We start from the raw sequence: 27,541 nt of genomic DNA, 5'->3' as shown, positions 1-27,541 counted from the left end.
GAGCCACCAGGGAAGCCCAATAGCCTATCAGCTCTGTGATGCTGGTTTTCTTCTGGAGTCCTCCTTCCTAGAAACTTCGATTATCTTGCTTCTCCTACACTGCTTATTCTCTAGGCCTGTGGCAGTGTCGCCCAGAAATAGTAACAGCTTTCCTGCTTCAGATCCCTTGTTTAAGTTTTGAGTTCTTTCAACTCTGAAAATGAACCTGTTTATTCTCGCATGAATGATAGCTTAGGTGGTTATGAAATCTCAGATTAAAAACTTATTTGAAACCATTAATCCATTATCTTTTGCATCCCATGTTCAATTCCCTCCCTTTCTTTAGTCTTTCTTTCTAGAAAAGAGGGAGAAAGCTAGGTGAAAACTCTAGTTTTGGGGTAAATCCTTTGTTTTTCAAGCTTTTTATTGATTTTTATTTGAGCTATCTTGTTTTTACTTTTAGATTTTTTTTCTTTTCAACTCTGTTCTCTTAAAAAAGAGAATCTTGCTTTTTTCTTGATGTAGTATCTACTTTTTATTAAAATTTTGACATTTGTTTCTCTTGATTAGCTTAGTTTACCTGTTCTTTACTTTTCTCTGTGTTTTGATCTACTTTTCATATCATAAAAATTCCTCAAATGTTAAATGATCTTTGGTTGGGTATTATTGCACAATAGGGTCCTGAAAAAACTGGTTGCTTTGTGTGTGTGTGCATATGTGTGTGTATGTGTGTTTGTGCATGCATGTGATGCATGTCTGTTAGTACACTTCACTCAAGTGATACCAGGCAAATGTAGGAATCTGGACATGTTTTCTTTGGCTATGAATCCTCTAGTCTCCAGCCTGTGAGTGGAATACTTTGTTTTCAGCCTTCTGAGAACAGAGTGGAGGAATGGGAACTGCAGACTAAGTTACTTTTATCTCTAATATGCCAGCTGTTCTTGAGTCCAAAGCCTGTCTGGATGGATTTCTCCAGAGAGTAAACCTTTGGCAATTGGGTGGGTGGACTTAGACACCTGGCTCTTTGGGGTTGTGAAGGCACAATAATTCTGTATTCTGACTTTTCATGAGTCCTCTTATTTTCCTTTTTTTTTTTTTGAGTCCTCTTATTTTCAACTTTGTTTCTCATGCTACCCACCTACTGCCTTTGATGACACCTGGAACCTTAAATTCTGAGCCTTTCCAAGGTTTGTGTTGGGGTGAGGAAAGAAGGGATTAGTTTGTATATCATGGGTGTCTCTATTTTGTGGATACACTGGTGGTTGCTTTTTTGCCTAGCTATGTAGATTACCAACCCTGCATCTGCTTGCTGTCTTTCCCAAATCTGTGGAAAATGTTTATTCTCTGGTACCTCCTATCTCATTCTCTTTTCCCTTGGTAGTTATACTTAAAATTTACTTTGCTATTATTTTAGTGGGGTTTTCAGAGGAAGAAGAGATAAATGCTTGTGGTCAGTGGGTTGTATTTAACTGGAAGTTTTATGTTTATGTTTTTGTTCTTTTCCAAATTGAATATGTAGTTGATTGGCTTAAGTCCAGGGAGTACTGTGGAGCCTAAAGATGTACTGCTTTGGGCTCACAAAATAGTTCTCTTTTTCTAAACTGTACAAAGTGTATATGATTTTTCCCCTCTTGTGATAGGCTTTTGGTTTTTTTTTTCTTTCATAATCTACTATTGAAGTATTTGTAAAAATAAGGAACTACACACAAATGAAGTAAACCTTGTAAAACTGCATTATTGTTTAGGGAGCTAGGTCAGCCAGTTAAGAGATTGAAGTATTTGTCCAACAGTTAGCAAAGTCCAGCTTTGGGGTATGAAGGCAGTCTAGAGATAATAGCGTATAACATGCAAAGTCACAGACATGGACAAAAAGGGCTCTTGGTATATTTGTTGTTGTTGTTGTTTAATTGCTAAGTCATGTCCAACTCTTTGTGACTCCATGGACTATAACCTGCCAGGCTCCTCTGCCCATGGGATTCCTCAGACAAGAATACTGAAGTGGGTTGCCATTTTCTTCTCCAGGGAAACTTCCTGACCCAGGGGATTGACCCTATGTCTCCTGCCTGGCAGGTGGATTTTTTACCACTGAGCCACCTGGGAAATCCCCCCCATTGGCATTAACAGATAGAAGAGGTTAAAAAAATGAGGTTGACACTGTGCTTCTCACCAACTTCCTTCCCTTCCAGGGTGTCTGTGGGGTTCTAGCAACCACACTGATGGGAGCTGTTTACATCCTTTGGCACCCAGTCTAGATAACTCCTCCACTGGGAAACCTTCCTTCTTCTGTCCTGTATGTGTGTGTGTGTGCATGCTCAGTCATGTCTGATTCTTTGCAACCCCATGGAGCCCACCAGGCTTCTCTGTCCGTGGGATTTCCCAGGCACGAATACTGAAATGGGTTGCCATTTATTCCTCCAGGGGACCTTACCAACCCAGGGAGCAAGCCCACATCTCCTGTGGCCTGTGCATTGGCAGGTGGATTCTTTACCACTTGAGCCACCTGGGAAGCCCTTGTGTCCTGGTCAGGGCTAACTGCTTCTCACACAATTGGCCCTTGAACAACAAGAGTTTGAACTGTGCAGGTCCTCTTACCATGTAGATATTTTTGATAGTAAATACTAAGGTACTGTATGATCCATGGTCAATTGAGTCTGCAGATGCAGAACCCCAGATGCAGAGATATCCCGTATATAGGGGCTATCTATATGAATACAGAGGGTGGACTAAAAATTTTACTTGGATTTTGCATTGTGTGGAGGGTTTGAACTCCTAACCCCACATTGCTCAAGGGTCAACAGTATATTTTGAACATGTTTTCTTCCCCCACCCCCCAAACCCTCTTGTGGTAGTTTCCAAATGCTCTTCCATGACCCATGGGGGCTCTTCTGTGACCCGTAGTGTCTCTTCTGGTCTTCTGGGTCCTTAGAAAATACTCAGTACATGGATGAGCTGGTCATACTCTCTGGCCACTGGGTCAGGCTCAAGGGCTTGTCTGAAGGCTGTCAGCATTCCTAGCATGGGACTCAGGTCTTGGCATTAATGTCATCATGGCACGTCTATGTTGAGGCACTTCCCTGCCCTCCCACCCCACCATGCTTTCCTATGGAGCATGACCAAGCTTGGCAGCATCTTAGGGACCAGCATTCTTCCAGAGCTTCCTCCCACTTCCTTCTCACTATAGCAAATATCCTCCCCTTGCCTCACCCACTGAAATGTGAGTTCCTTAAGGGACCCTATTTGATTTATCATCACAACTGTGATGATAAAGACACACTGACAAAGAGCCCAGTGCCTGAAACATAGTAGGCACTTAGTCAATGTTTATGGAATGACTTGTAAATAATTTTTCCTAAAACTTTTGTAGTGCATATAATTTGCAAGGGCCTCCAAACTAGAGCATGCAAATTATAGAAACAAACAAATGAACATTGGGAAGGTTGCAAATCATAAATATTAAGGAATTTATAGATAGCTCTATTAATCTTGTGAGCTTCTTAAGATTATATGCAAAATCTTGTGTATTTTTGGTTCAGTTCAGTTCAGCTCAGTTGTGTCTGACTTTTTGAGACCCCATGGACTGCAGCACACCAGGCTTCCCTGTCCATCACCAACTCCTGGAGCTTACTCAAACTCATGCCCATCGAGTTGATGATGTCATCCAACCATTTCATCCTCTGTTGTCCCCTTTTCCTCCCGCCTTCAATTTTTCCCAGCATCAGGGTTTTTTCAAATGAGTAAGTTCTCTTCATCAAGTGGCCAAAGTATTGGAGTTTCAGCTTCAGCATCAGTCTTTCCAATGAATATTCAGGACTGATTTCTTTTAGGATGAACTGGTTGGATTTCCTTGCAGTCCAAGGAACTCTCAAGAGTCTTCTTCAACACCACAGTTCAAAAGCATCAATTCTTTCTTTGTAGTGCCTTTTTCTGGAGACAAGTTTTCACAGCTTTATCTTTAAAAGGTTAAGAACCACTGAGAAAATGAGGCTTGGAGTTTGCACCCATACATCTGAGTACGTGCTTCAAGATGGTAAATGCTCTATCAGTGCATGGCATTATTTTTGTGTCACCTGCTTTTTTGTCTGTCAGTGTCATCCTTCTGAGCTGATTGCCCTTTTCCTTGCCATTCTTTCTTGGAAAAAACATAGCTTTTGGATCTATGGACGCTACATATCTTTGGGTCTATGGTTACTGGAAACTAAAGCTGAAATCAGATTCAGAGTCTCTGAGTCTAATGCCTGAGTCTGAAGCTCCAGGTGACTCAAGGAGACTTTTAGGTTAATAACTAACTGGATTAGAAAGAGCATTTTGTTTCACAAACATGAACATAATTTGTTCTTATTTACTTTTAAATTATAAATGATTATTCAGTAGTTTTTTTCCTTCGTTTTAAACAAGCTCTTGAAAACATTGCTTTAATGAAAAATAAAACCTAAAAGCAGCTGCGGTGTTGGTATGTAATGATTGAAGTATAATTAAGAGTTATAATTATTCCCAATTAGGCATTTGGAATGCCAAAGTAGGGACCGCAATCAGTTGAACCCAGGCAAGGTAGCATCAGGCCTGAGTCAGGGACAGAGCGTGGGAGAGAAAGGGGTTGACTTGGGGGCCCCCTGGGATGGGACACCTAGGGATCGATTCCCTGTGTGCTGTGGGTTGGAGGAGGCATGGTCCCAACCTCCCCAAGCTCTGGGAGGAAAGAAAGCTCTGCTGAGTGGAGGATGTTTCTGAATAATGTTTCCCTCAAGACCTCTGAGTCTTACCTAGCTGAGAACAGACAGACATCCTGGCAGAACCTCCTCCTCTTATGAAAGTGTAACTGACTTGAGGGCATACCAGGGATCAATATTCCCTTCCCCTATTGCCCTCAGAGGCCCCATGACCTGGTGTATCTCCAGGCCTCAGCCCTCCTACTCTCGTAATTTTGTGCTACCCTATTCATATTTGCCTTCTCATGGCTCTGCTAGAAACCATTACTATTAATATCAGCACCTTCTTTTTTCACAGTTGACATGGCCAAGGATGATCCCATGGCCCTGCTTTTAGCTCATGAATGAACCTGAGCTATGATCCAATTTCATGGTCCTAAGATGGATTAGGGAGTCAATGTCTAAATCATCTGGTTTACTGGGCTGATCCTCCTGAGATATTATTTCTCCTTGAGCCCTTCCTGCAATGGGGTGGTATTGGTGCCTGGATGGGTGTGAGCGGGAGGCATAGCTGAGAAGTGACATGCCTGGCAGACCTGTTAGTTGTAGCGCAGGCTCCCATGGCAGAGCCGTGCTGAGGTGTGGCTGGAAAGGCCCTGTTCTATCAGGTCACAGCAGTGGATTTGCCACTGGAGTTTTATCTACCAGTGTAGGCTAGTGTGGGCTCACTGCAGATTTTGAATAGGGAAGAGATCTGGCCAGAACTGGGCTCAGGAAGATTTGTCAGGCATCCTATTTGTGAGGGATCAATAGGTGGGGAGAACCTGGAAACAGAAAGATGTATGGAGACCACTCCTGCAGTCCGGGGGAAGGTGGGGATGAACTGGGGGCAGGCTGGCTGTGGGCCAATAGAATGGTGAGGTTGAGGAGTAGGGTGTGGGAAGTGATGAGAGAGACCAGGTGACTACCAGGATGATATGGTGTGGGGGCCTGGGAGGAGGCAGGCAGTCAGCCATGTTGGGGCTGGGGTATTTTGAACTTAGTTAATTGGAAACATTAAGAGAGAGAGGAGGAGGTGAGACTGGGTGATAGCAGGTAGAACATGAGTTTGGGATGAGTCATGATCTGAGAATGTCCATTTGCAAGTGTTCAACTAGCATTACCAGTATGGGGTCTGGGTTGGGGCATCCTTGGTGAGAGGGCAGGGTAGAAATATAAGAGGACTGGAGGCCAAGTGCCTGGAGGATGCTGTGTGAACCCAGGGCCAGAAAAGACCCCGGGGGGAGGGGGGGAATAGCCCTACTATGTGACCTAATGGCTTTCTTTGGGTCTTCATCCATATGGACTGGCAGTAACTGTGTGAGTTGGGTCTGTGGACTTCCTGTAACTCTTGTCTCTCAGGCTATGACAGGAAGCTACTGTGCTGGTCAGCAGGCTCTGACCTTGGAACTGGGTAATCTGAGTTCTCATCCCACCTCTACCACTTCTTGCCGTACAACACTGGCTCATTTATGTAACCTTCTGGATGAGTTTCCTTATCTGTAAGCTGAGATCATGATTGGACCTTCCTCACAGGTTCAGGTAACAGATATTTCCTGACCAGCTTTTGTGTGCTGAGCACCATGGGTTTACAGGGATAAGACGTGACACAGTTGGTGCCCTCAAGCCAGTCACATAAAGGGAGACAGACAGAGCCCCAAGCACAGTAACATGTGGTGGGTACTACAGAGATTGGGCTAGGGAGTGTGTGTGTGTGTGTGTGTGTGTGTGTGTGTGTGTTACTGAGAAAGAGTGGGAGTGGGGAGAGAGAGGCTGTTTCCTGATTCCTAGAGGGGATGTTTCAGATGAACTTGAAGACTGACCTAGGAGTGAGTCCAGGACTTCTTAACCCCTGGCTGTGCCTGAGAATCACTGGGAAGTCAGGACCCCATGGTGACCAATTACATCAGATCAGGGGCACTGGGGGCTGGGCATTTTTAAGTCATGTGACTCTAATGTGCAGCCAAGACTGAAAACAACAGCATTAGCAAGAAGAAGGGGGAATGGGGAAGAGAAAGGAAATTCCACCAGAAAGAATTGCTTGTATTAAAATCTCAGAGGGACAAGAGGGAAAGATGACTCAGATAGACTTTAGGATCCCTCTTATATGTTGTTCTACAAACTGTGGTCCATAACTTGTTAGTGGGTCATGAAATCAATTTAGTATGTTAAGACTAGCTTTAAAAGCAAATAGAGTAATCTGGAGTCAAAAACATTGAGGGTTATATATGCTAAGGATCAGCATTTCTTGAAACTTGTGTCTCATAAGCCTGTGTGGGTTTGTGCACTGGGTCTCCCAAACAACCTGTCTCTTGCTGTGAGCACAGTCCCAGGTTTGTGAGAAACTCTGGTGCAGCTGGACTGAGTGTTGGAGTGGATGGTGGGAGGGACGGGACTGTGAGAGGGACTTGGGCTCTGTTCCTAGAGTATTGGGAGCCTTTTAAGGTTGTACACAGAGAGCAGCGAGGTCACGACTGGGCCTGCAGTCTGGGCAGTGTGAAGTGGGAGGTGAGGCTGCAGTAATGCTCCACGTGATGGGTGGTCAGCAGCCTGCGGAAGGATCAGAGAGCCTGGGAGATGGAGGAGAACCCCAGGGGTGCACTGATGAGACTTGGCCTCAGCCCTGGTCTTCCCTCTGACTTGCTACTTCTAGGGAAGGTCTCTGTCCTTGCAGGCCCAGTCACAAGGGCTAATTAAGGACCACTTGTCCACCCTTGATGTTTCCATATAGAGACTCAGCATCCCTTCAATGATTCAAACAGGGAAGAGAGGAGCTCTGGAATCTTCTTCAACTGTGAGGCACAGTTTGGACTTCCTACTTCCCCAGATGCAGGAATAGAACAGAGGCAACTCACCCTTTGAGAGAAAATTTCCTTTGGGCTAGTGTCAAACATAAATGTTGGACCCAAAGGTGATGTTCAGAAAGTTCTGGGTTGGAAAGCACCCATTTTATCTTGTTGAAGTTTCGCCATTCCATGGGTCTTCTCTCTGAGCAGGGTTTGTGGGGTCTTACTAGTGCCGGAGGCTAAGGTCTGGGGTAGGAGCAGCCGCGGTGGGCCTGCCGCCCACATTTCCCTCTGGGGCTGGCACGGGCACAGGTGGTTGTGCTCCCTGAGCATGGGTGGATGACAAGTGGCGGCGTGGTGCAGTCCCTCCTCCCATGGTCCTCCCTCCACGTCAGCCACACTGGCCTTCCCGCTCTCTGGCAGACTCGCTCCTGCCTTAGGCCTTTTGTGCCTGCTCTTCCCCTGGTTGGAACGCTCAGCTCAGATCTTCACAAAGTCTCTGCCCAAATGTCACCCGTCCTGCAGGTGACTATCTAGATAATTTCTCTTTCAACATTTAAAAATTTTCTCTTGCTCTACTTCTCTTTATCTGTATTGATCCCTAGCTGAAACGGTTCATTTGTCAGTTTGGGGTGGTCTTCTCCCCGATTTAGAGGGCAAGCCTCATGAAGACAGGGGCTGTGTCTGTCCACGTCTACCTGGCTCCTGATGAAGCTCTTGTGCCAGGGAATTTGCAGGGTGTGTGGCACGTGGCAGCGGGTGTAGAATGAATACTTCTTGAGTGATGAAATGTTCAGGTGGGGCCTCAATGGTGGATTGACTCATTTATTCATTTTTACAAGTTGTTGTTCTTCCTTTGTGAATTTTCCTATTTATTTACATGTTATGGGGAAATTATGTATATTTATTGAGGTATAGTTCATTTACAATATTATGTTTCATATATACAAAAAATGATTCATAATTTTTAAAGGTTATATTCCATTTATATTTATTACAAAATATTGCCTATATTCCTATGTTATACAATATATACTTTACCATCTGAGCCACCAAGGAAGCCTCTGTGCTTTACAATATATACTTGTAGTTTATTTTATACGTAATAGCTTGTACTTCTTAATCCTCTACTCCCTCCTGCCCCTCCCTGCCCCCCCAGTAACCACTACTTTGTTCTTTATATCTGTGAGTCTATTTCTGTTTTGTTATATTTATTTATTTGCTTTATTTTTAGATTTCACAGAAGAGGGATATTGTACGGTATTTGTCGTTCTCTGACTTATTTCACTTAGCATGAATGAACTGGACATGCTGCAAATGGCAAAATTTATCTCCTTTGATGGCTGAGTAGTATTCCATTGTATATATAGATGACGTCTTCTTCTTCTGTCGATGGACACATTCATCTGTTGATGGACACAGGTTGCTTTCAGATCTTGGCAATTATAAACAGTGCTGCTGTGAACATTGGGGTACACGCACCTTTTCCAACTAGTATTTTTGGTTTTCTGTATATGTTCTCAGGAATGAAATTGTTGGATCATACGGTAGCTCTATTTTTACTTTTTAAAGAAACCTCCATATGGTTTTGCAGAGTGGTTGTATTAGTTTACATTCCTACCAAAAGTATACACCTGCTACACCCTCTCCAGCATTTATCATCTGTGAATATTCATTCATTCTTGATTCAACCATGTGTTCAGCATGCTTCTTGCTGGTAAAGGGGGTTTGGAGACCTTGGTTTCTATCCTGCATATTTTGTAGGCTACAGCCACTTGCATCATGACACACCATTTTTTTTTGCACCCTGGTGTCTTCCCTGGGACCAGAACTCTCTGCTCAGAAGGTGCCTTGCTTCCTTGGGGACTCTCAATCGCCTTTAGTGGTTTGTTCTGGGGACTGACAATAGGTTCTGGGCACCTATTGAGACTAGTAGAGAAATTATATCCAAATGGGCACTGTGGTTTTGTAAGCAAACCTATTTCATGGACCCCAGGCTTGGGACACACTCATGCCTTATTCTCTGCTCCTAGAGCCTATGCTGCATCTTTCTCCCACATGTTCTCAATCCCTCCCTCCACCACATTGAGGATGACAGTCTACACTTCATTTCTCTGTCATTTGTTCAGTTGGATTTGAGGCCAAGGGGAATCCCAGCTCACAGGCTCAGATGTGTGACGTTTCATTTCTGTAAATCTGAGTTCCCATTCAACCAGGCTGGTAGAGGCTCAGCCTCCGTCATTCCTGGGTCCTGTCTCTCCCCTGGGAAGTGCCAGGGTGTCAGATTTTAGGCAGTGCCAAGGGTTTGGGAAATCCCCGGCCATTGGCCACTGAGATGTCTTTTCTCCCAGCCACGTAGTCCACCAGGCCTGTGCTTCTGCTCTTTCTTTGCCACTCTTGGATTCCCTGAGTCTCACGTCCAGAGTGCCTTCTGCATGAGGTGGCCATTCCTGCACCTACCATGGGTTTTTATAAAGAGAAGTAGGAAGCCCTGTTCTGCCCTGAGGGACCAGCCTGTTTAACTGCTGCTCACAAAGATCTACATGTAGAAAAGGTAAGTAATAATTCAAGGAAGTGGACCAAGTATTAAAAAGACCAAGGACCCCAGCAGTTGGGAGGAAAGTGAGAGTGGGGAAGGTTGGAGACTTGGTGGAGGGCTCCCTGGTGGAGACAATGGTGAACCTGAACCTGGAAGGTGGGCTGACTCGAGAGTTCACTTTGAGGAGAAATTCATTCCTGCACATGTACAATGTTCCGTCAGCCAATTCCATAGCCAATACAAGGTGAATTTACTCAAAGAAAGAGCCAACTTGAACTACTGAACTCTGAAGGACTTGGAAAAAGTATGCTTGGCAATTTCTGCATCAGTATTCTCCTCCCAGGGCCAGCCTGGCCTGATAGAGTTGGGGATAGGATGAGGCTGCCCTGGAAGGAATTGCCTCTTTTTCACACAGTGTGTGGCTTTGAAATGTAACGTGACAAGGTTGCCTGTCACAGGCCTGAGAAGTTCCTCAGCTGTCGCTCCCAGCTCTGCTCCTGCTGCAAAGGGGCCACGTTAGAATCCAAGCCCAGAGCGAATGAATCTGGAGTTCACTGAGATGGCAGGTGCTTTTTATAGCTTTCATTGGGTTTTGAGTGGTGCAGGGAGCTGACAAAACACCTCTCAAGGCAACGGCTTCACTGGACACCGTGTTTTGAAAAGGATTCAATTACATTTAAATGATGGCATTTGAGTATTTTTCACATTCTGTACCCTCTGTCTTCCTTTTTATTTTCTATAGGAAAAGTGTACCTGTGAATTAAAATTGCCTGGGAAAGTCTAGGCATAAATATTAAAATGTTTGACTGCTGGTTAAAGGGAATTCAAGTCCGTGTTTTCTCTTTGTTGCAGAAACTTGCTTTTTAGTTCTTCCAGGCTTCAGAAAATGTCCTTCTTGGTGCTTCCCCCTCTTTCTTTTGCCGTCCCTGTGACCCTCCATTCTGCCCCCACCTCCGAGCTTGGCGGTCTTGTGAACAAGACCATCACATGCAAAGCAAGGGGTCGAACTCCAGTGCCCATAGGGCCCAGCAGGTAAGTAAATGAGTGACATCGGCTGGGGGGCCTGGAGTAAGCTGGAGGGGCCCTGCCTGCCCGGAAGGACAGAGACCCCTGTGCCGCTGATGGTGGCCACAGGCATGCAGTCCCCAGGTGGCCAGGCCCCCAGTGGGTTTAGAATGCAGGCAGCTAAGAAGTAACACCACTCTTTAGACTGAATACAAACCACTAGATTCAGCTCCGAGACTACCTGTTTGCAGCCTCTGCCATTGATGTGTTGGGCTCATGATGAACTGGGGCTGCCTGCCTGTGTTCTCTCTGCTCGCAGACTTGTTGGGCCAGAAACTGTGTTCTGGGAGGAGTTTCAGTTAGAAACGGTGACCTCATCATGTAGAGGGAAGAGAGGCATAGCAGCTGTCCTTCTGTTCATGCTCTGCCACTTCTGGGGCTGAGTGACCTTGAGCAAGTCACACCCCACTGGCCTCCATGCCTCTGTTCTTTCAAATAAGAAAAATTACATCAGAATTACCTACTGGCTACGGAGGTTTTTTGTGAGACAAAAAGGACAACATCAGTGACATGATCTGAAGAGTAGAAATGCCCAATTGCTTTTCTTACTTTGTGTGGATAACCTGTGATACGAAGGGGTTGTGAATGTGAAAAGGATAGTCCTTTTCAGGCCTGTGCAGGTTCCAGCCTGTTCTTCGTCCTGACTTAAACCCAAGGGACATGAGCCTGGATCTTTCTGTCCACATCTATCAGTGGGGTTTCGGCACAAAGGTGGCATGGCCTGGACCATGGGAAGGAAGGGTAGGGGTGGGGCAGGCAGGAGTCAGAGCCTGGGAACAGCAGATCCTTCTCACCCCACTGCTATGGTTCAGAGCATTCTTGAAAAATTGTGGGTTCACTAATCTGTTTAAATAGGATATTTAAAAACAGAAACCTTACCCAGAATGATGTTTCCCAAACTAGTGTTCTAAGGTACACTATTCTTCCTAGGATATTGAAAGGAATGAGAAAAGGATTCCATATTCAGGTAAATTAGAATACTGCATTAAAGTTGAATGAATACTTTCCTTTGTTACGACACTTCTTGGAGTTTTTTTTATTTTTAAAAATTGGAATATAATTGCTTTACGATGTTGTGTTGGTTTCTGCTATACAACAACATGAATCAGCTCTATGTATACACACACCCCCTCCTTCTTGAGCCTCCTTCCCACCCACAGCCCCATCCAACCCGTCTAGGTCATCACAGAGCACGGAGCTGAGCTCCCTGTGCGGTACGGCAGCTTCCTGCTAGCTGACTGTTTCACGCGTGGTAATATTTCCTGCGGATGTTGTTATGTGAGATTGTTGTCACATGTCATGAGGTGAGGGCACACTGACTGTTAACTGAGCAAACGGGATCTTCTCAAGGTTCGGTTTGGGTAATGCACACCTAGGTCGGCCACCCGAGTGCCAGGTACAGGGGACAAAGTGGTTAGTAAGAGCAGACCTAGGCTCGACCCTGTGCTCGTGTTGTTGACAGTCTAGTGGGGAAACCAGCATTAACCAAGTAAGCACATGCTGGATGTAAAATGACAACAGGAGAAAATGCATGCAGGAGAGGAGTGTGGTACCACTCGGGGATTTGCCCCTCTGTGTGAGGAAGAAATGAAGGATGCAGAGGCATTAACCAAGCCAAGAGGCCCTGAGCCAGAGGGTGGCACTTCCTAGAGGTGGGGAGAAACCAGTGTGGCCAGTGCTCTGCGGGGGAGGACTTGTGGGGGTCTGATGGAGAAGACAGAGGAGCCACTAAAATTTCCCTTCCCCGTGACCTGGTGCAGTTATCACCTGGGTGGGACTGGGGGGCCAGGTGGGAGGGCAGTGTCTGCAGAAGGCGAGCTCCCGTTCCTGGCCCGGGTGCAGGAGGTCTCCGGGGACTGGGCACACAGAATAACAAGAACACGCTGGCTGCCTGGGTGCAGTCCTGCATTTCCTGCTGCCGTGTCTGAAGCCTTGGCCTGTGGGTGCCGTCAGCTCTCCATGCAGATGGAAGGACATGACTGCCTGCTGAGAAACTCGTGCTGGGGTCTCCAGTTGCTGACTCACTTCACAATTAAGATTCTTCTTGCTCCTGTTTGCTCTGGAATAAAGAATTTGTTGATTATGTCTCCCTGGGGACTAATATTCTCCTGAATTTCATGTTGCGTGGAGTGGAAAGCAGGACAGCATCAGTTAGCAAATAGCAATGCCCTCTGTGTGATCAAAATGTACTCAGTAAATATTTACTGAGTGATGTTTGAGACACTGGAGGTAGAGGGGGTGAACAAGACAGCTGGGACCCCTGCTTCTTCTTGGTTCTCCTTTGGTGGGAGAGAGGAGGGATTGGGGTGGGACAGACAAGGCTGGAGAGACTGAGGGCTACGAGGGGGTCGGGGGTCAGCGCTGGCTACGGTGAGACCCAGAGGAGGATGTGTTGAGAGGGTGAGGTCAGGGAAAAGAGAACAGGAGAGGAGACACAGACTTAGAGGAAGGAGACTGTGGCTCAGTCACCTTCCTGGAGCAGTACTGGCCAGGACACTCAGATTTCCACTTCTACTGGCTCTCTGGAAGATGCTTCCTCGGACTTTGGCAGGGATCCTGAGCAGTTTTGGTCACAGTCATCTAATGCAATTGTATTTTCTTCCTCTGAGCACATCAGGTCCCAGACACACCAAACCTGGCTGTGTTCCTCAACTACTGCCTGTATGAGGGGACAGCCACACTTGCACTGTCACAGGAAGTAGTCACTACAAACTCCTGGAGCACGTGTCCCTCTGAGAAGCCTTTGTATGGATGCCCTGAGTCCAGCACCAAAGAGCCGATAGAACTGCAGTCACAGGACATCTTTTTTCATTTGACGAGAGGGATGGGGGTGGTGGGAATATATCAGCTGCAGTGACCTTTCACGGTAGGCAGAGACGTGCCAGTGCTGAAACAATTATCTCAAGTGCCCATGTGTACCAGCTTCCTGTTGCTAACATGTGGTGCTAATTACCTTGAAGAATTCAGGGCAGATGTTGGAGCTTGGAACGAATAGGCCAGCAGAAGGGCTGAGCCTGGCTCAGGACCAGGGGTTCAAGGTGGGGCAGCTCCACTGTCGCCCATTCCCCTCTCACGACTGCCGCTGTGGTTCCTCTCCTCCTCCAGACACCGTGCTTTACTGAGCAGTCTCTTAACATTTTCAGTGAAGTAAAAATGTGACTGGCTGACCAGTCACCCCCTCTCTGTTTATAGCCTTCCAGACCTGCAGGGGAGGAATAGGATGACCAGTCAATCAAAATATCCTGTGTGGAAAAGGTCAACATGGTGGGGCTCCTACCATATATTTTTCTAAGAGAGATATTAACCTTCTGCCTCGTCCTTCCTTTCAGTATTACCCATGTGGTCAGGAGATTGCAGCAATGCTATGGATCCTGGATGACCATGATTTTAATGAAAGAGAGTGATGGTGCTAAGTTTGATGATATGTTTCCTTTATCCTGTTGGGCTACTGTTACTGGGAAGGTAGGCAATGACCCTGCTGGGAGCTCCCAGGCTCTGCTCTCTAAGCACTCTTCATTTACACAACTCACTACACATGTAAGTGCTTGTGACAACAGTAATTAACCTTCATCTGGGGCTGCTCCGTGTCAGGCTCTGTGCCAAGCATGTCACATGCATCATCTCATTTAATCCCCATAGCGACTCAATGAGGGTTATTATGCCCCTTAAACAGCTCCTTTAACGGTGGGGCTTCCCAGGTGAGGCCAGTGGTAAAGAATCTGCCTGCCAATGCAGAAGATGCAGGTTCGAACTCTGGGTTGGGAAGATCCCCCCAGAAGGAAATGGCAACCCAGTCCAGCATTCTTGCCCAGAAAATCCAATGGACAGAGGAACCTGGCAGGCTACAGTCCATGGGGGTCACGAAGAGTCAGACATGACTGAGCACTCATTTAAGGAAAGGAAAGGAAGAACAGACAGGGAACTGAAGGCCGGAAAGGTTAAGCCATATCCCCACATAACCCAGTTGGTCAGCAGGATGCCAGGACTTAAATGCAGGGAGTTTAACTCCAGAGGACTTTTTAGTCCCCTCCCCCATCAGGTCCATGAAGAAGGGGACAGTACCTGTTTCGTTCATCTCTACACCTTAGTTCCTGACAGAAGCCAAGCATACAGGGGAGGCTCAGTAGTATTGGTTAAGTGAATCAATGATTCTAACCACCCCTCCTCAGCCTTGTGTGGGTGTGAGAGTGGGGAAGACAGGTGGGATGGAGAGGATTAGGGCTCAGTGGATTTACTGGTCCAGAGGGCTGGAGTGCACAGGGGCTGGCCAGAATAGTGGGGGTGGGGGTTGGTATTCTGGCAGAATCAAGAGCAAACTGCTTCGGTTAGTCAAGGGAAGCTCACTTTTGCAGAATGGGCAAGTTGTTCTCGTTGTTGGTAGTGAACACTACAGGCCATTTGGTATCCTTTTTTATTTTCCAAGATCTTTAGCTTTGAGAATTCTGGTCCATATAGCTAGCTAACCCCCAAATGGAAGAAAACTCCAGACACAGTCATTGACCTTTCACATATCCTTAGAGAAGTGTTCACTCCCAGTGAGTGGGGTGTGTTCGCTGCATGTGTGTCTATGTGTGAGAGTATCTCTGTTACTGAACTTAGCACATTGAATTTTCTGCTGTGAGTGCCTCTCATTTTTATTATAGAAAGAGGTTTCCCTTTGAAAAGATAAAATTGTATAAACAAAATGGAAAAGCATGAAGGATAAAGTAAAAATCACTTGAAAACATACCACTCAGAGCTAACTGGTAGATAATTTGGTGAACATCCTTTCAACATTGGTGTGTATATAAAATATAATTTTACAGAGAGCAAAATACCATAACTACTGTATTGCAACCTGCTTTCCCCCCTCCATTTAATACAGTGAAGAGATTTTTGCCTGTCAATACATATGGGGCTGCATCATTCTTTTTAATGGATATACAGGACTCTATTGTATGGCTGTTTCTTGATTAATTTAACCTGTCCCTTATAATGTCCATTTATCCACACTCGGACGACACTATAATTATCCATTTAATCATCTGTCTTTCCCTGTAGGCTGTGAGCTCATTGAAAGCAGGGACATTTCTGAATCCACAAGCATCCAGTAGGTGTCTAATAAATTTTGAATGGATGGAGGAGAGAGTGAGAAGGAGAGGAAGAGGTTTTGTTTTGTCGTGGCTGTGGTTTGTTTCTGGCTAAACCTGTGTTCTGAATGGCAGCCTATTAACCTGGGGCTGGCGAGGGCATTTTAGCGATTATAAAACTGGACATTCACTGTTCTTTTGGTGTCATGAGTTTAAATCTTGGTGCCACCAGGAAGTGTTTCTGACACCAGTCAGATTAAATTTTGATCTTGAAGGAAAGTGGTTGGTTTCCTAACCTTGCGGGTTACTTTCCCTGCAGTGACAGCCTCTGCTCCGTTTATCTCTTCCAAAGCCACACTGGCTGCCCAGGGGAAACGCCTCACACACATTTAGGGAAATGGGAATATGCTTTTCTAGGCGAACTGGGGTGTAATGACTTACCCACCTTCTTGTCTTCCCTTAGAGTCATGCGCTGGATGCCTTAATCCCATTCTAAGATAGAATGTGCTAAAAGATAAGGATAAAAAATAAAAATAACCACAACCATTCAAGACCATTAACTTAAAATTCTGGATGCCTGCTTCTAGGGAGATGGAAAGACACTGTTAAGCTGGGATTCTTCATCTGGTGGTACACCAATAGGGGCATATGGGTTCCTTCACTCTATTTGCTCATCCCATGAAATAGGATGCAGGGAAAAAAAAAAAAAAGAAATAGGATGCAGGACTTTGCATTGCATACATAATATGTACCATAATAAATATATTACATATAATGCACATATGTTTCTTATAGTTTTTAAGCACATATATTTTTCTGGATGAGAGGTCCATAGCTTTTGTTAGACTCTCACAGAATTTTGAGACCTCAAATAGGTTTAGAGGAAAAATAATAGGCTTGGAGAAAAAATAATTTAAATACAGGATCTCATTTTTCCTGCTTGTAAGATGGAGCAATAGCTTCTACCTCACAGAGTTGTGTGAAGATTGGTAAAGTATTCAAAGGGTCTGGCTCAGGTGCATAGTAGATGGCCGCTGTTACTGGTGCTCATGGGGTAACAGGACATGACTTTGCTTATGGGTGACTGCCTACCCCAGCATCACAGTGGGCATGTGGAATGGGCTGTGACCAGAGAGGTGCTTTGGGGGCTTTGTTCTCACTGAGCTCTGGGCCAGCTCTGGGCCAGAGGGGGAGAGAGAGAGAGAGAGAGAGAGAGAGAGAGAGAGAGAGAGAGAGAGGGAGAGAGAGGGAGGGAGAAAGGCTGGAAGCCGGTGAGGGGCTGTCTCATTGTCCAGGTATGAGAACTGGGGCTGGAGGAAGAGAGAAGTGAGCAGGAAAGACTGGTTAGGACTTGGTGACCAGGAGTGGAGTTGAGAGAGGGGAGGCAAGAGATCTCTGAGGGTCTGGTTACCTCTGGGGAGAATGAGGATTTTGCTAACAGACACAGACAGGGGATAGTGGTAGGGAGGAGGCTCTGTTTGCAGGAAGGGTTCAGTTTGCCCATATTGAACCTGAGGAGAGTTAGGCCATATGAGTGGCAAGTATCCAGCAGGAAACACAGGTCTTGGACCTGCTTAGTTCTTTATTTGCAGGAGTTACAATTTATGTGACTTTTTGGATTTTGCCTAAAAGGAAGGAGCTGACTTCTGGTGGCCAGAGCACTTGGCGCAGAGTAAGGAGGGCACAAGGGTGGTGGAAAGGATGCTCTGCGGCCCAGTCTTAACCCAGAGCTTAAATTTGATGACGAGAGGGCTTCGGGATGGAAGCGGAAGTTACCGTTTGCGCAAAGGACCCCAGGAGTCATGACGGTGCTGGAGAATGCTCTGGTGCCCGCAGGACAGAGTGACACGGGATCAGGGAGGGGGCGTTCTCCCTGGCGGTATTGGAAAGCGGGTGGCTCTGCAGGCTCTGGGGGGTGTCTGGAGAGCACTTACGACATGAATATTGTCATGCATCAGTGCGTTCTCATGGGTGCTGTCAGAAGCAAGAGGGGTGAGGCTCTCTTCTCATGTAGCTCATGGTGAGGACATTGATTAGGCAGAGGGGGTTTGTGGAGGGTCCTGTACAGTGGCTGCGAGGTGATAGGTGGGCCTATCACCATGAGCCTGTAAGGGACACTTCTCGGAGACTACTAGAGGTGGAGGATCTCCAAGGACGGAGGACTTTTGTAAGTTGGTGGGGCAAGAGTAGGGAGAGTTTTTAAGATCAGTGTGCCTTCAACTCTATCCGTGGGCTGTAGAGGTTAGGGGATTTTTGGATAGTGAAAGTAGCTCTCTGAATGTTGAATTCAAGGAAACTCAATTCAAGTGTTTGGGGACTCAACTGATAACTTTCTTCCTTTTTCTTGGTATCAGTGAGTCCTTTGGGAAAGACTTTCTCTACAAGTGGGAATCTGCACTTCACAGCTGTGTTCTGGCAGGAAAAGCTCGTTGCTAGGGAACCTCCCAGTTTTTATGGCTTGCCAGTGCAGATCGATCTCTCGTGGCTTCATCCCCTCACAGTCTTCCTCAGGTGTGTATGTATGTTCCCCTGGAATGTGATCCTATGGATTGACATGTCTGGAAGTCCTCTATTGAGAAGGGTCCATTCATTTCCCAGACAATCATATGAAATTTGAGCTCCAAAAGGCTTCCTTGTTGGAGGTGTCCAGTCAGCTCTGAAATCCACTGATTCTGTTTAGACTGTGGGCAACTCCCAACATTATCAGGGGCTGGATATATGCCTGCGGGGGTCTTGTGAGGTTACTAGATCAGACTGTAGAATTGTTACTGTTTTAAAGTTCTTGATACCTGCTTTCACTAACAATACCAATTGTTGGTGATGGAGGAATGGGAACTCTCATACATTGCTTATGAGAATGTGAAATTGTATAATTTCTTCAGAAAAGAGGTTGTCAGTTCCTTGAAAAGTTAAATATGCACGCACCATATGACTCAGTCATTCTACTCCTACGTTTTCACTCAAGATAAAAAGAAATATATGTCCATACAAAGACCCGTACAGGAACATCAATAGCTGCTTTATTTATAATAACCCAAATTTGGAAATATCCCCAATTCCTTCAACTGAAAAATAGATAAACAAACTGTGAAATATCCAAACAATGGAATACTATTTAGCAATAAAAAGAAATAAACTACTTCTATCTGAAACAACATGGATAAATCTACTTTTAAAAAAGTTAAGTATAGTTGATTTACAATGTTTTAGGTGTACAACAAGGTGATTCAGTTATATGTGTGTATGTATATATATATACATACACTTTTATATTTGTATATAAATGTACACATTACATATATATATGTGTGTTCTTCTTCAGCTTCTTTCCCATACAGGTTATTACAAGATATTGAATACAGTTTCCTATACTATACAGTAGGCCCTTGTTGTTTATCTATTTTATATATAGTAATATGTATCCTTTAATCCCAAATTCCCAATTTATCTCTCTCCTGCTATCCTTTTTGGTAACCATAAGTTTATTCTCTATGTCTATGAGTCTCTTTCATGTATATCATTTTTTTAGATGCCACATATAAGTGATATCATATGATATTTTTCTTTCTCTGACTTACTTTATTTAGTTTGATAATCTAGGTTCATTCATGTTGCTGCAGATGGCATTATTTCATTCTTTTTGTGGTTGAGTAATATTCCATTGTATACAAATACCACATGTTCCTTATCTATTCATCTGTCGATGGGCATTTAGATTGCTTCCACGTCTTAGCTATTGTAAACAGTGCTGCCATGAACACTGGGGTTCATATATCTTTTTGAATGTTATTCTTTTTTTTTTATTTTTATTTTTTATTTTTCAGTGGGTTTTGTCATACATTGATATGAATCAGCCATAGAGTTACACGTATTCCCCATCCCGGTCCCCCATCCCACCTCCCTCTCCACCTGATTCCTCTGGGTCTTCCCAGCCCACCAGGCCTGAGCACTTGACTCATGCATCCCACCTGGGCTGGTGGACAGTTTTACCACAGATAATATACATGCTGTTCTTTCGAAACATCCCACCCTCACCTTCTCCCACAGAGTTCAAAAGTCTGTTCTGTACTTCTGTGTCTATCTTTTTGAATTAGAGTTTTCATCTTTTCTGGATATGTTTGTGCCCAAGAATGGTGTTGCATATAGTAACTCTATTTTTAGTTTATTAATGAACCTCCATGCTATTCTCCACAGTGGCTGCACCAGTTTACATTCTCAGCAACAGTGTAGGAGGGTTCCCTTTTCTCATGGATGAATTTTTAAAATTACTATGCTGAGTCAAAGAAGCCAACCAAATAAGAGCACATTCTCTATGATTCTATTTACATAAAATTCTAAAAAGTAAAAACTAATCTAGCACAGACAGAAAGTGTTTTAGTAGTTGACTGGGAATGAGGGGGTGGGAAGAACGGCTAAGGAGGGTTTACAAAGGGACACAGGAACTTTCTGGTGGATGATGCATATGTCTGCATCCTGATTGTTATGATGATTTCATAGGTATGACAGATTTTATCAATAATACCCTTCAAATATGTATCGTTTGTTGTATGTTGATTATACTTTGATGAAGCTATTTTTCAAAGAAGGTCTTGTTATATGTGGCCAAATTTCAGAATACAGTACCAGTTTATATTCAAACTAAAAGTATGTAAATATCTTTCATTAGGTTCTTGACATTATTAAGTATTACAATTTCTAAACATCTCCGACCAGTTGGATAGGGGAGAAATGATATATAATTGCTCAATTTTATACATGTTTGACTTCTGCTGAGTTTGAATTTTATGACGTGTTTGTTGGTCATTTGTACTTCTATGCATTTTATTCATGTCCTTTATAACTTGGGGGCTCTCTGCTGTCTTATAGATTAAGATGTATGTCTATGTGTGTGTGTGATATATACACACACCCACACCTTTATGTATTAAGGTTATTAAACCTTTTGCTTATGTTTATTTTCCCAGTTTGTGATTTTAATTTTTATAGAGAATTTTTGACTCACAGGGACTTTAAAAGTTCTATAGTTGAATCAATTGAGTGTTATGAATGTTCTCTATATTTTTCCACATTACTGATTTGTAACTTTTGTCTCTGGAAAAAAATGGGTAACCAAACTTCCTGAGATTTCTTACTAAGTAAGAGTCACTGAGGCTATAGTGTGGGCCTGTGATTTTTTTTTCCCTACATAGTAATGCATATGAGTTTGGTGACAGTTATTCCAGCCCTGTTGAGGTCACTGCTTTCCAAGTTGATTGTGTTTATGGACTCTTTTTAAGGTAAAAACATTGTGGACCCCCACATGAGAGTGATTATACGTTTAGGTCTGTGGATGGAGAATGGCCAAAGCCTACACTATTCAGTTACTTTTAAATATGAATCTGCATTGTATTAATCACCCCAGCCCTGACACACACACACATCTGAGAAACAGCACACCCAAGAAGCATGTATTCTGTCTACAGACAAAGTTTGGTGTGCATGTAGATGCTGGCTGCCTCTGTAATAATTCTAAGGCCTCAGATTTGGGAAGTTCTGTGGGGAATCACATTTTGGTAAGTGATTTACCTATGCTGAAGCCTGCTTCTTCCTCTAAACTGTGTTTAGCTGGCAATTGTGAGGACATGGGCTTGAGACTCCTGGGAAGCCTGGATTTGGGATGAGTGGCAGTATTAGTAGGCTTCTAAAACATTTTGTTTTCAACCCACCTTTTTCAACTTTGAAGAACTATCTTAAGTAGATGTCCTGGGAGCAGGTGAGAAAGACATTAATGATACTCTTCTCAGCCATTTTCTTTCCAAACAAAGTGTCTTTACCAAGGATAATGGGATTGTGGTTTTTCCTGGTCCCTTTGTCATTTTCTCTGAGGGAATTCCGAGCACTCTTGATGCAAAGCGATAACACATGCCAAGCACCTAGCACAGGGCCTGGCCCACAGTTCACACTGGAGGAATCTTAGCTCTCTTCCTGCTCTGTTTGACAGCACATTTCAAGCTCATTTGCAAATGTAGCATAGATCCCACTACAAATATGTTTTGGCTTAGTGATGAGTTCACTCAAAAGAAGGGAGAGAATTGTTTAAATTATTGAAACACCTTAATCCATAAGCTCACATAAATATTATTTTGAACTAACAGATTTATGCACTTCGCCTTCTGTATTCCATCTTACAGGTGGTTAATGTTTCTTGCTGTCACCTACTTTAAAAACTCAGGCTTTTAAAATTTTCTTTTATGTTAAACTTGCAATGGAACATTGGATTCCTTGGTTCATTTGAAAAAAAGAGGCCTTTATCAAAATGTTAAGCTTGGTTAATTTGCATAAAATATTTCCTCTGCAATTTACTCTCTATTACTTTTGAAAAGCAAATTGCCTCAGCTGCAGTGTGGGGTGGTTGTAATGGCAGGCAAGCTATTAGAGCTCATGGCTGTAAGGACTGAACATGTCTCAGGTTTGGAACTCAAGGAAATAAATTGGAATCTGGCCTCGTCTCACTCCCTTGGGTCATCTGAGTTCATCGGGAGAAGAAAAGGAAGAAAAGGAAGCCAGGGTTGCCATGTAAAGTTTCAGAGCAGGTAGAAGTGTGTGGTTGGGAGCTGGGTGTGGCTGTGCTGGGCATGAAGGAGAGAGGAAGGAAAACGTGGTGTCTCCAGGAACAGGCTCAGTGAGGCAGGTCTAATGGGGTCCACACAGCCTGGTTCTTCCACCTAAAGCACAGCTCCCATCCCATCATTCCTTTGCCTTTGTTTCCTTCCCACCAGCCCAGAATCAACTCTACCTTTGGACAGGGAACTAGAGTAACTTGCGGATGTCAGTGCTGGCGGAAATAAACAAGCTTCAGCGCACCATGCAGGTTTTGGGAAGCCAGAGGCTGAGAGATTGTCCCAGGGACAGGGACCAGGATGGTCCTACTTTGCTCAGAAACGCTGACTTTCAGCCTGAGCCCCAACTCTTTCTGTACGGGGCAGTGGAATGGAGCCTTTTTGTACTTAGTAACAACCTCCCATTAAGGCAAAGCTTCTCCGCCTGAAAAGCACTGATGTTCATAAACAGCAGATGGGCAGGTCAGGCTGCAATTACGCAGCTGCAGGTTTCTCACACCCGCCTTCCCTAGAAAGGGAAAGACTCACAGAAAAGGGGGAGGGCTTCCTTGTTGGGGAGGGGTCTTCCCTTTGCACACAAGGAACTCCTTCCCTGACTCACCCTAGGCTTTTCTCTGAAAGCTCCGAAAGAGCTAATGTTAGTAGGACCGATTGAATGTATGCGGTGAAAGGTGAGGTTCGTGTGCAAGGAGATGGGGTTATATTTAGACCCACGTAATTAAAGATCCATTTATGTCTGAGCATCCTTAAACAGACGAATATAAAACTCATGAATACCAAATTCTATTTGGGTAACTGGCTGGAAGCACACACACACATACATGCTCCTAGTCTGACTGTCTATTCAAGTGGAAGAAAGAGCCACCATCAGTCTCGACTCAGGTCTGATGAACTTCCAGCCTTACTCCTTAGGGCCACAATAAAGAACTTTGTATTTCTGGCTCTTTCTACTCTCTCTGGTTTTTAAAGTCTGATTCCTTGTTGCAGCATTAAACCCTAGATGATTTGATACTGACAAAGGAGAGACCAACATTTCTTCTGAGTTGCTTTTCTCTTGGGACCCAAGTAGATGTGAAGTTTAAACTTTTAAAAATAGAAGTCAGTGATTTGTACCTGTCATATAATAAAATGTATAACTGAACTTTGAGCATGTGCTAGGAAAGATTGAGGGCAGGAGGAGAAGCGGGCAACAGAGGATGAGATGGTTGAATGGCACCACCGACTCAATGGACATGAGTTTGAGCAAACTCCAGGAGATAGGAAGGGTAAGGAAGCTTGGCGTGCTGCAGTCCTTGGGGTCACATAGAGTTGAATAAGACTTAGCGACTGAACAACAAATCATATTTGTGCCTGGTTCCAGCACAGGGCTGTTGAAACTCTTGGCATTTCTTGAATAATAGGAAGTGAGCCCCTTTCAACCACACCTGAATTTATGCTAGTAAGGTGATTGTTGATGGGCTTCAGGATGGGCATGTTAGCCAGAGGAACTAGCCATTAGAGGATTAGAACTTTCAGGTCACCACCTGACCAGGGAGAGCAGCTGGAGGTTGAGTTCAATAACTAATGGCCAATGATTTGCTCAATTATGCCTCCTTAATAAGTGTCTTCCCAGGTGGCTCAGTGGTAAAGCTCTGCCTGCCAATACAGGAAATGTAGGAGATACGGGTTTGATCTCTCAGTCAGGAAGACTCCCTGGAGAAGAGAATGGTAACCCACTCCAGTATTCTTGCCTGGAGAATTCCATGGACAGAGGAGCCTGGTGGACTGTAGTCCATGGAGTCACAAAGAGTCGAACACAACTAAGCGACTGAGCATACACACATGCCTCCTTAATAAACTTTCATAAAAACTGCTGAACATGATGTTCAGAGAGCTTCTGGGTTGGTGAATGCACTGAGGGACTGGGAGGTGGTACGCCCGGAGAGGACATGGAAGCTCTGTGCCCGTTTCCCCATCCTTGCCCTACGTACCTTTTCCATTTGGCTGTTCCTGGATTGAATCCTTTATAATAAACCCACTAACAGTAAGTAAACTGCTTTCCTGAGTTCTGTGAGTTGTTCTGGTGAATTATTGAGCATGAGGAGAGGGTCGTGGGAACCCTCAGTTTATAGCTTTCTGGTCAGAAGCATGATGGTCTGGAACTTGCACCTGGCACTTGAAGTGGGGGCAGTCCTGTGGGACTAAGCCTGTTAACCTGTGGATATGATGCCAACCCCAGGTGGTTAGTGTCAGGATTGAGGTGAATTGGAGGGCACCCAGTTGTGTCTGGAGAATTGGTGGGTGTGAAGGAAGAACCCCCACAGTTGGTGTCAGAAGAGCTATGAGTAAAAATAGCACCTAATGGAAAACAATTAGCTTTTCACCTAAAACTGCTTCACAATGAAGAAAAAAACCCATTTACCTCATCTCTCAAAAACTCAGCCAGCCTAAGAAACTGGAAAAAGTTTTCATTTTCAATCACTTCATGGTAGTGAGAGAAAAAAACACTGATAGCTGACTTTCTCCATCCAATATCGCATCAGAGAAAATCATGTAAAATTACTGCAGTCGTGTTGTTTCCCTAAAAAGTAGGCACAGGCACATTTTTGGATTTTAAATGTGCTGGAGTTTAACTGCTGTCTCCCAGCAGGGGCTCTTCCTCCTCTTTCCTCCCTCCCCACCACCAAGGGCCATTGACGTGGGGGCAAGTTCCATACAATTCTATCCTATTCTGTCTAGGGCTTATAGTTCCTGTGATGAAGGATCTGAAGGAGAGAGAAGGCAGCCAGGGGAATCATGACTCTGGATGTCATTCTGAACCACAGAAGGGGCTTCATGTGAGAGTAGAAATGCTGGAGACTATGGGGGCGAATGGCCAAATCCTCCCAGAGACTTCTTATCCAGGACTTGGGTGAGGACAGAGAAGGTCTACTCATCAATTTGTAGATGACAGAGATGGCAGGGTGACTAATATACTGAGTGACAGATGTAGGAGTCAGACCTTGACTGGATGGAGCCAGAGCCTGAAATCTCATGAGATAAATCTAAGGGGGGCAAAGATCAGGCCTAAAACACCAAGGGCACAAACATGACATGGGTAGGGACTTGGCCTGTGTGAATGTAATTTGGGGTTTTAGTTTATGGTGAGGGCCTTCTGAGTCAACAGTAGGACGGGGGATGCAGGGGAGCAAGTGCTCTGTGGCAGTGTTACTAGAGTCATGATGGCTAGCGTGAAGGCGCTGAGGAGCCCTCTCTAGAACGGCCTGGTCATGCTGAGGCATCCTGCTCAGGGTAGGACCCTCGATGAGAACTTCACAGACAGATGATGGGAGGTGTTAGAGGAGGATTCCAATAGAGGAACTGGAGACCATACCAGCGAGAAAGGAAGAAGTTGGACTTTTTGATTCAGAGAATAGAGAAGTTGTTGAATTTGTCTTACAGTATCTGCAGGATTGACCTGTGAAAGACAGACGTGACTTGTTTTGGGTGGTCTAATGCAGGGGTTGGCAAACTAAGGTCTGCTGACTGCCTTTGTAAAAAAGCTTTATCAGAAACAGCCACACCCATTCCTTTATACATTGTCTATGGCTGCTTTTGTACTCCAATAGCAGAGTTGAATTTTTACCAAAGAGAATGTATGGTCCACAAAGCCTATTTACTATTTGAACCTTTCAAAAAAACATGTGCTGACCTCTGGTCTACTGCATGGGAAGATGATCTAGTTTGGAGGATTTGACCTTGAACACTTTAAGAAGGCCCATTTTATACAATAAAAGGAAGAAAAGCTAAATTTAAGGTATTAATTGAATGTAAGAGTTGAGTTACCTTCTTGGTATGATTGATATAAAGGTGATTTAAGAAGTAGTGGGTGTTTGGACTCCCTTTTCCATTTTGGAAGTACCTGATTTATTGCCTTGTGGCATTTCTTAAATTACTTCTGGGTATATTTTCCAACTCATTTCAAATATGTCTCACCTCCGCCCTTCCTGCACACTCTTCTCTCCTTGTGCACACAGCCCACATCTCACTCTGCTCTGTAGCTCCTGCTCGAGCTCTCTAAGCTCACCTGCCTACTAAGTCTGCCTTAGACTCACTCCATGTGTGTTTATAATGGAACTTGCAAGAGGGATTCCTCATAGGAGAGTTTAACATACGAGGATACACAAAGGCAGGTATTTCAAGAGTATTATTATAACAAGAATCTAAGGAGGTGGCATGGATTAAAAATAGTAAAGACCTTAGAACCAGACAGCCTTGGCTTTGAATATCAGCTGTATTATGATATTGTTTTTCTTTCTTCCTTCCTTCCTTCTTTCCTTTTTTCTCTTCCTTCCTTTTCCTTTCTTTTCTTTTTTTCTCTTCCTCCCTCCCTCCCTTCCTTCCTCTATTTTTTCCTTTCCTTTTCTCTCTTTTTTCGTCTTTCTTCAGAAGCTTCTGTGGCCAAGCACTATTTCAGGCAATTATATCAGTGAACAAAAGCATAAAAATTGCTGCCACCTGGAAGCTTATAGTCTTTTGGAGAAGACAGATAATAAATAGTAAACATGATAAATATAGAAATTATATGTTAGAAGGTTACAAGTGTTATAGAAAAAGAAATAGCAGAACAGGGTAAGGAGCTGGGGCTTGCAATCTTAGAAACAGCGGTCAGAGTAGGCCTTACTGAGAAAGCAAAAGTGAATGAAAGTCTAGAAGGAGGTGAAGGAAGTACTATGGAGATCTCTCAGAGGGCCCTGTTGGGGAAGTGTCCCTGGTGGATTCAAGGTAGATTGAGGAGGACCACGTGCCTGGATTGGAGGGGCATGAGGGAGAGCAGAGGGGAGGAAATCAGAGAAGTCAT

The sequence above is a fragment of the Muntiacus reevesi genome, chromosome 1 (genome assembly GCF_963930625.1).
Source record: "Muntiacus reevesi chromosome 1, mMunRee1.1, whole genome shotgun sequence".
NCBI lineage: Eukaryota > Metazoa > Chordata > Mammalia > Artiodactyla > Cervidae > Muntiacus > Muntiacus reevesi.
This window is presented reverse-complemented; position numbering follows the sequence as displayed.